Source organism: Echinops telfairi, unplaced genomic scaffold, assembly GCF_000313985.2.
Source record: "Echinops telfairi isolate 266 unplaced genomic scaffold, ASM31398v2 ScPeMD7_655;HRSCAF=1070, whole genome shotgun sequence".
Taxonomy (NCBI): domain Eukaryota; kingdom Metazoa; phylum Chordata; class Mammalia; order Afrosoricida; family Tenrecidae; genus Echinops; species Echinops telfairi.
The window spans coordinates 5404835-5412488 of record NW_022104553.1 but is presented as its reverse complement, the minus strand read 5'-3'; positions in this window follow the sequence as shown (position 1 = coordinate 5412488).

The window sequence follows — 7654 nt, the reverse complement described above, 5'->3', positions numbered from 1 at the left end:
TCTCCCTTCATCCACTTTTCGGTTGTCTGTCCCCCAGGGAGGAGGTCACACTCAGCCTTGTTTCTAAGAAGCATTCTGCATTATGTAGTTCTTCCAAGACAGATTTGTTTGTTCTTTTGGCAATCTATGTGTGGCAGTTACATAATCTAGTGCCAACTTGAGACTATTGAGAGTGAAGGGGTGGAGTTTAGCCTGTCAGTCAGGTTGCTGCTTGAGGACCTCATTTGGTGGTGCTACAGAGATAAATGGCTTGCTGGAGATGGGACACACACACACACCCTCTGAAACATTTCTGTTGACAAGCCACATGGAGGCACACTGATGGAGCCAGAGCCCTGGAGCTGGAGGAGCCATGTGCAGACCCATGCCAGTGCTGAGAGCCTTCCACCACCCCTGGATGTACAAGACTTTCCACCCACTGGCCTGTGATCTTCCTGCATTTAGCATTATTGCATGGCTGTGTGAGTCTAAAGAGGAACTTATGGACTAGTATTGGACATATGGACTTATGGACTTATTGGACTTATGGACTTGATCTGGACTGGGCTGAGATGTTTCTCAATATACAATTGCTCTTTTATATAAAGCTCTTTCTTACACACATATGAGTGTCCATGACTTTTTTTCTCTAGTCAAATCCGAATTAACACACTATGGTACCTCCAATATTCTTCAACAGCACCACAACTCAAAACATTGATTCTTCTTTGGTCTTTCTTAGTCAATGTCCAACTTTCAAATGCATATGAAAATATCATGGCTTGAGTCAAGATTACCTTAGTCATCAAAGTATTATCAAAAGGATACTAAAATAAAAATAAAAAAGTAATATGTAAGTTTCAACTAGTTCAAATAGCTAATCTTTCCATCAGTTTTTAAAGCAGAATTGAAGCTATGAAGATTATTTTATGAAGCTAATAGTAATTGGGATGAGTCTTGGATTTTCCAATACAATCCAAAGTGCAAAAAATAAAGAAGAGAAATGCTGGGCCAGTTAATTCAACACAGGACAACTTGCATGCAATGGTGACTGTTTTTTGGGACCCCAAAGGACATAACATTGATAGATTTTCTCAAAGAACAAAGGTCTACAAGGGGAACAATGACACTAGTGGAATGCACACACATTGAAACAATCAATCATTTGAGATCAAGCACTTACCCAGATAAAATTCAGGAGGGTTAGGAGAGAAGGAGGAACAAAGAGAAAACGTAAGGAGGGGTGTGATGGATTCTTACATATGACAATGAAAGCACATGTCCGTGACTTGTCTTCATTTTATTGTACTGTGGTGGTTTATGTGTTGCTGGGTGCTATGCCACGATACTTCAATCCCAGCAGGATCACCATGGTGGCTAGGTTGTAGCCGAGCTTCCAGATTAAGACAGACCAGGCAGAAGGAGCTAAGAGTCAATTTCTGAAAAACTGGATAGTGGAATATTGTCTAATATAGGACCAGAAGACAACTATTCACTGTATGAAAGATTGTGATATGTTTTAATATCTTAAATATATTTTACATTCTTTCTTAGTGGCTTTAACCACACCATCCATTTAATATTTGTAATGAATAGCCTTCTTATTCTAGCTTATCATTACTTTTCCTTGAATCCAAATCTTTCCTCTGCTCATTAGATAAAATGAAAATTTAACAGTGAAGCTGTTTCTATTTTCATCATATCAGTGTTTTTGTAGCATTATTTGAGATAAATACAGAATTGTATGAAACCATCCATCACAATGACAAACAGTTCAGAATTCTTTTTCAAACATGAGTTAATGCAGTAGTGAGAATAATTTTTAAATTTAGTATTTATCTAGGGCAGACAAAGAGCTTTTCAAAAATGGAATATACTACAAGTGTTATGTCCATTGATCTTATAGAAACTAAATTGTGGTATGAATCCCAAAGTGTCATAGAAAATCATACTTTTATATAAGCCATTAGAAATACTAAACTAAACACTTGCTGTAAGATTAAAATAAAGAAGAAGATTCTGGTGAATAATTACATCTTCAAAGAAGAGGCAAACTTAGTGCTATGGATAGAGCAAAGCTTTGGATACCTTTATCTGCTGATGTGGCAAGACTCAAAAAAAGAGCATGAAAAAAAGCAGCTGCAAACATCTACGAAGAATTGGAAAGTGAATCTACAAAAATTGGAAGTCATAAAAGACAAAAGAGAAGTAGAATATAAAGATCAATATTCTAGATTTTAGTGAGCTGAACTAGATGGAAATTGGCCATTTTAACCAGAAAATCATATGTTCTACTGTTCCAGGAATGAAGATCAAAGAGGAATGGCTGTACATTCATTGTTAATAAAATTCTTCCAAGATATATAGTACAATGCTGTCAGTGTTAAGACTACTCATCCACCTACAAGGAGGTTGAGTTAATATACTATTATTCAAATTTATGCACCAACCAATAGTGCCAAAGATGAAGGAATGAAAATGTTTGGTTTTTCTAACCAACTTCTGCAATCTGAAATTGATCAAATATGCAATCAAGATGCCATAGGTAATTACTAGTGATTAGAATATGAAAGTTGGAAAGAAAGATCAGCAGCTTTAAAATATGGCCATGGTAATAGAAATGAAATGGATGCAGTCTGCTCCCATAAAGATTTAGTCTCAGAAACCCTAATTAGCAATTCTATTCTATCCTATAGAATCTAAGAGTTGGAATTCACCAGATGGCAGTGGATTTTTTTTGTTTGTTATTATTATTATTTTTAATCATTTTATTTGGGGCTCATACAACTCTTATCACAATCCATACATACATCAATTGTATAAAGCACATTTGTACATTCATTACCCTCATCATTCTCAAAAAATTTTCTATCCATGTAAACCCCTGGCATCAGCTCCTCATTTTCCCCTTCCTTCCCCGCGACCCCTCCCTAATGAACCCTTGATAATTTATAAATTATTATTTTGTCATATCTTTCATGCACAAAAATTTTAACGATGCAGGAAGCATTATAAGAAGATGAAACGAATACACAGTCACTGTACCAAAAAGAATTGATTGACTATCAACATGTTAGAGTAGCAAATGATCAAGAGGAGTCCTGATGGTGTAGTGGGATACAATTTGGCTTGATAAGTGCAAGGTAAACACTTTGAGCCCATCAGCTATTCTTTGGGAGAAAGATGAGGGGCCTCCTACTTCCATAATGATTTAATCTCAAAGTTTCACAGGACCCATTCTACTCTGTCATATAGGGTCACCATGAGTTAGGATGGACTTGATGACAGTGAGTGAAAGTTAATATGACGAGTAACTGAGGGCATTAAAGGAAGAAGGCTAAGCTGCTCTGAAGGCTCTGGTAAAAAAGCAAGGCTGCAGGAAATACCAGAAATGAAATGTATCAATAAAGGGATGGAGCGCTGCAGAACTGAAAGCTTTCTTGTCCATGCCAAGAAATTTGGAAGACCTGGCTAAGTGACTAGAAGAGATCCATATCCATGCCCAGTCCAAAGGTGATTCCATGGAAAATATCAATCAAAATCATTATTATCAGACACCAGTAAAATGTTTCCGAAGATAATTAAAAAATGGTTGCTGTAGAACATTGACCAGGTTTGTGGCCATAAATTCCATCCAGATTTAGAAGATGTGGAATGAGCAATGTCATTGCTGATATCAGATGGTGTGCTAAACTAAGCGACTGGATAATGTAATGCAGCTAAATCTTCTATGCTCATAATTATGGATCTGGAAAGCTGACTCCGGTGGGGGTTATGAGATGGTTATGAGATATAAATAAATCTTAATACACATTCTCATGACGGAACTCAGTCCCTCCAGTAACTCTCCATAAGGGAATTGTCATAAAGGAGCTATCATAAAAGATACATCATGCCATGTATCTGGCTTTTCACTGTGCCTGGAGGTTATATGTAGACAAGAATGAATGATCAGATTCTATTGCCTGTCCCACCGTAATGTGTAGCAAACCCTCCTATGACATCTCTTTCTGATATTGATCATAGATTGTTCCCTAAGGAGGGCTTAGAGCCATTCCAAGTCAAGAAGCTGACTCACTTCATTGCCTGTTCATAATGTTACCCCTTTGATATTTCCTATTCACTATGTTATGTGTTCGCTGTATTACATGTATGCCTTTTGAAATATTTATAAGCCCAATGATTATATATATCCATTGGAAATACATCCTCTCTTGGTCCTGATATTGGGACAAGGAGCCCCTGTGCCCCACTCTCTGTCTGTATTATTTTCTATAGTCACAAAGTCGCTCCTAAAGACCTGTTCGACTGTTGGGGGCTGGTACCCCAACAAGATGGATCTTGGCTGAAAACAGAAAACACCAGGATGATAGGTTGTTGTTTTTTTGCCTGTGTTTAAATGATTAAGCATTCAACTGTGTGGACTGTAACAAATTATGGATAACATTATGAACAATTGGAATTCTAGAACATTTCATTGTGCTCATGTGGAACCTGTGCATAGACCAAGACATAGTCATTTGAATAGAACAAGGGGATGGTGCATGGTTCAAAATCAAGAAAGGTGTGCATCAGGGTTGTATCTTTTCGTCCTAGACTCATTAACCTGAGGTATGCAGATGACACCACCTTATTTGCTAAAAGCAAAGAGAATTTAAGAAGATGAAAGACTACAGGCTTCTATATGGATGATATTTTTTGGTAGTGAGGTTTTACGTCAAATTGGCTGGGGGAGGATTCTCCCATGATGAGATCTTCTGTAAAGCAACCAAACATTTGTGAGAAGAACAGGTCAGAGTACTACCTCCTTAATCTGGTCAGAGTATTGATACAATTCAGGGGTGGTTTCATTCTTGGTGTGGCCTACTCAGTATACATTGATACTGTGGGGAAGCTAGTCCATTTCTGCTGGCTCTGAATCCTGTCATATTGCCTGCTCATTCCAGGCCCCATCAGCAGATTGCTGGCCTTCAGTTAATTTGGCTCTATATCTACCAGCTTGCGGTCTTCTTGCTTCACCTTCCTGCTTCATGGTTCTTCTGCTCCTGCAGCTATCTGGATCAGGGAGGCATCCAGCTGAGCCATGGACTTGAATTGGACCGTACCGACCCACTTCTACAACTATGTAAGCCATGTCATGACATCAGTATCTTTCTACATACATATACATATAAGTGTCACTGATTTTGCTTCTCTAGGGAACCAAGCTTAAAATAACCTCAACATAAAAAAATAAAAATTCCTCACAACTGGATCAATAGCCAACATCAGCATAAAGAGAGAAAAAGTTGAGGTTGTCAAGGAATTCATTTTACTTGGATACACAAGCAGAGACCATGGAAGCAGCAGCAAGGAAAACAAACAATGGGCATTGGGCACATCTGCCACAAAGCTCTCGTCAAAGTTTTTTTTTTTAATTATTTTGAACACTAAGGTGCACCTGGCCCATACCATGGGGCAGCTGGACAATGAGTAAAGAAGACTGAAGAATAATTGATGCCTTCCAATGATGGTGTTTGCAAAAGATATTATATATGCCATGGAATGCCAGAAGAACAAACAATTATGTATTAGAACAGCTAGAATGCTCCTTACAAGCAAAGAATGGAGAGACTTCACCTCTCATACATTGCACACATTATCAGGAGGGACCAGTTTATAAAGAGGGACATCATGCTTGGTGAAATAGAGGACAGCAAAAAAGAAAAAGACTCTAAGCAAGATGGGATGCCACAGTGGTTGCAACAATGACCTCAAATATAGAGATGATTGTGAGGATGGTCCAGAAGTGGATACCTGGCTAACACCTCACCTCATCTCTGAGGACAAACTTTTTCTTCCTCTCTGAAACATTTACAGACCCTCTCCCCATGCACCTTTCCAAGTGAACTACATCTGTACACCTTCCTCCAGGCTGTAATTTCTGGGACCTCCATTGAACATGGTAGTTTAGGTACCTTCTTCAGTAGGAGACTGAGAGATCCTTTAGGATAGGACCACACAGGAAGAGAGGAGAGAGGAGTGGCGAGATATAGATGATCCTAGAACTTTTGGGTGGATATCCCAGGTAAAGAAGGCACCGCAAAGTTGAGCATCATTTGTTTTTTAAAACACATTTGATGACTTGTTGAGATCAAATGTATCAAGTTCCTCTAATGGCAGTAGTTAGATCCATGGCAGTTCTGTGGTTATTTCTACGATAACAATTCCAAACAACCTAGTAAGTGGGTCCCTTCCCTAATTATTTGTATTTTATTTTAGTCGAGATAATAAATAGGTGATTTCCCCCCTACATAAATATGAGTGATCTGAAAAGTGATTTCGGAAAGTTACTTAACATCATTTATTAAAGAAAAAGGCCCCTTGCCCCTCTGTGAGTGGTTGCAATGACCAAACTAGAAAATGCACAAATACCACCCCCACACACAAAACCAGAACTTTTCCCCCCAGAGTTCTGTATTTAATTAAAAAAAAAAAAACAAAACAACCTTATCACCTTCAATGTACTCTTCCTTACACTTAATACATTTGTCAAATCTGCAATTCCATTCTTGGAAACATTTTTGAAACTCATCTGTTTGGATGGCTGACAGCACCTCCCTCGTTTTTTTCTTTACCTCTCCTACTCCTTTAAATCGTTATCTTTTCACGTCCCTCTTCATTCATGGAAACAAAAAGAAGTCACAAGTAGCAAGGTCAGGTGAGTATGATATGTGGACCAAGAGAGGCATGCTGGTTTTTTGCCCAAAACTGGATGATTGTGTGAGCAGGTGCATTGTTGTGGTGGCAAAACCAGTCCCTGTCTGCAGCAATGCGGGCCTTTTTTTTTTGCCTCACAAAGTTACAAAATCTTACCAGAATCTCTAAATGGAAAGCTTGACTACCAGTCTGACCCGGTGGAACGAACTCCAAATGCACTACAAGTCGACAGGTTGGTCCCTTTGGGAAGTTGTCAGACATCCAGAATGAGGTTTGTCATCAATCAACATTTCACCTTTTTTGAAAAGAGAAAACCACTCTTTCACTTCAGTTTTTCCCAGAGCGGTGTCTTTGTAAGAAGCTGTGTTCAACATCACAACAGTTTCTGTGGCATTTTTCCTGAGCAGCCCCATGATGTCTCTTAAATCGGCCATCACCAAAAAACGAGGTTTGGGTGAAACTACTTTTATGAAAAAATTCACTGTGACCAGCGAGAACTTTCCCAGGGGATGTCACTGAGGTGCACTATCTCAGAGAGAGTTGCTCAATACTCGCCTAGAAGAAAAAAATGCATACTACAAATGCTCCACACCACTCAGTGCAATTCCGGTTTTTTTGAGGGGTAACCCCTTGTATATATACTTTATAAAATACTAGTGGCAGGAAAAAGAGAAAAAACAGTACCAGTGGTAGTTAAGAACAGCTATCCTGTTTCCCCGAAAGTAAGACATCCCACGAAAATAAGACCTACTTACAGTTTTGCCTCTCGCTGAAATATAAGGTATTCCCCCCCAAATAAGCGCCCCCCCCCTCCCACCGCCCCCCAATCTACTGTAACTCTGGACTCTGGACCTTAGAGGCAGGCGTTGCCTAGCAGCTCACTGTTGGCCCGGCTGCAGCACAGAAGGAGCAGACAGGAAGTGTGAGGTCTCTTATAATAAAACAATATATATCGTATTCTTCTTCATGGAAAAAT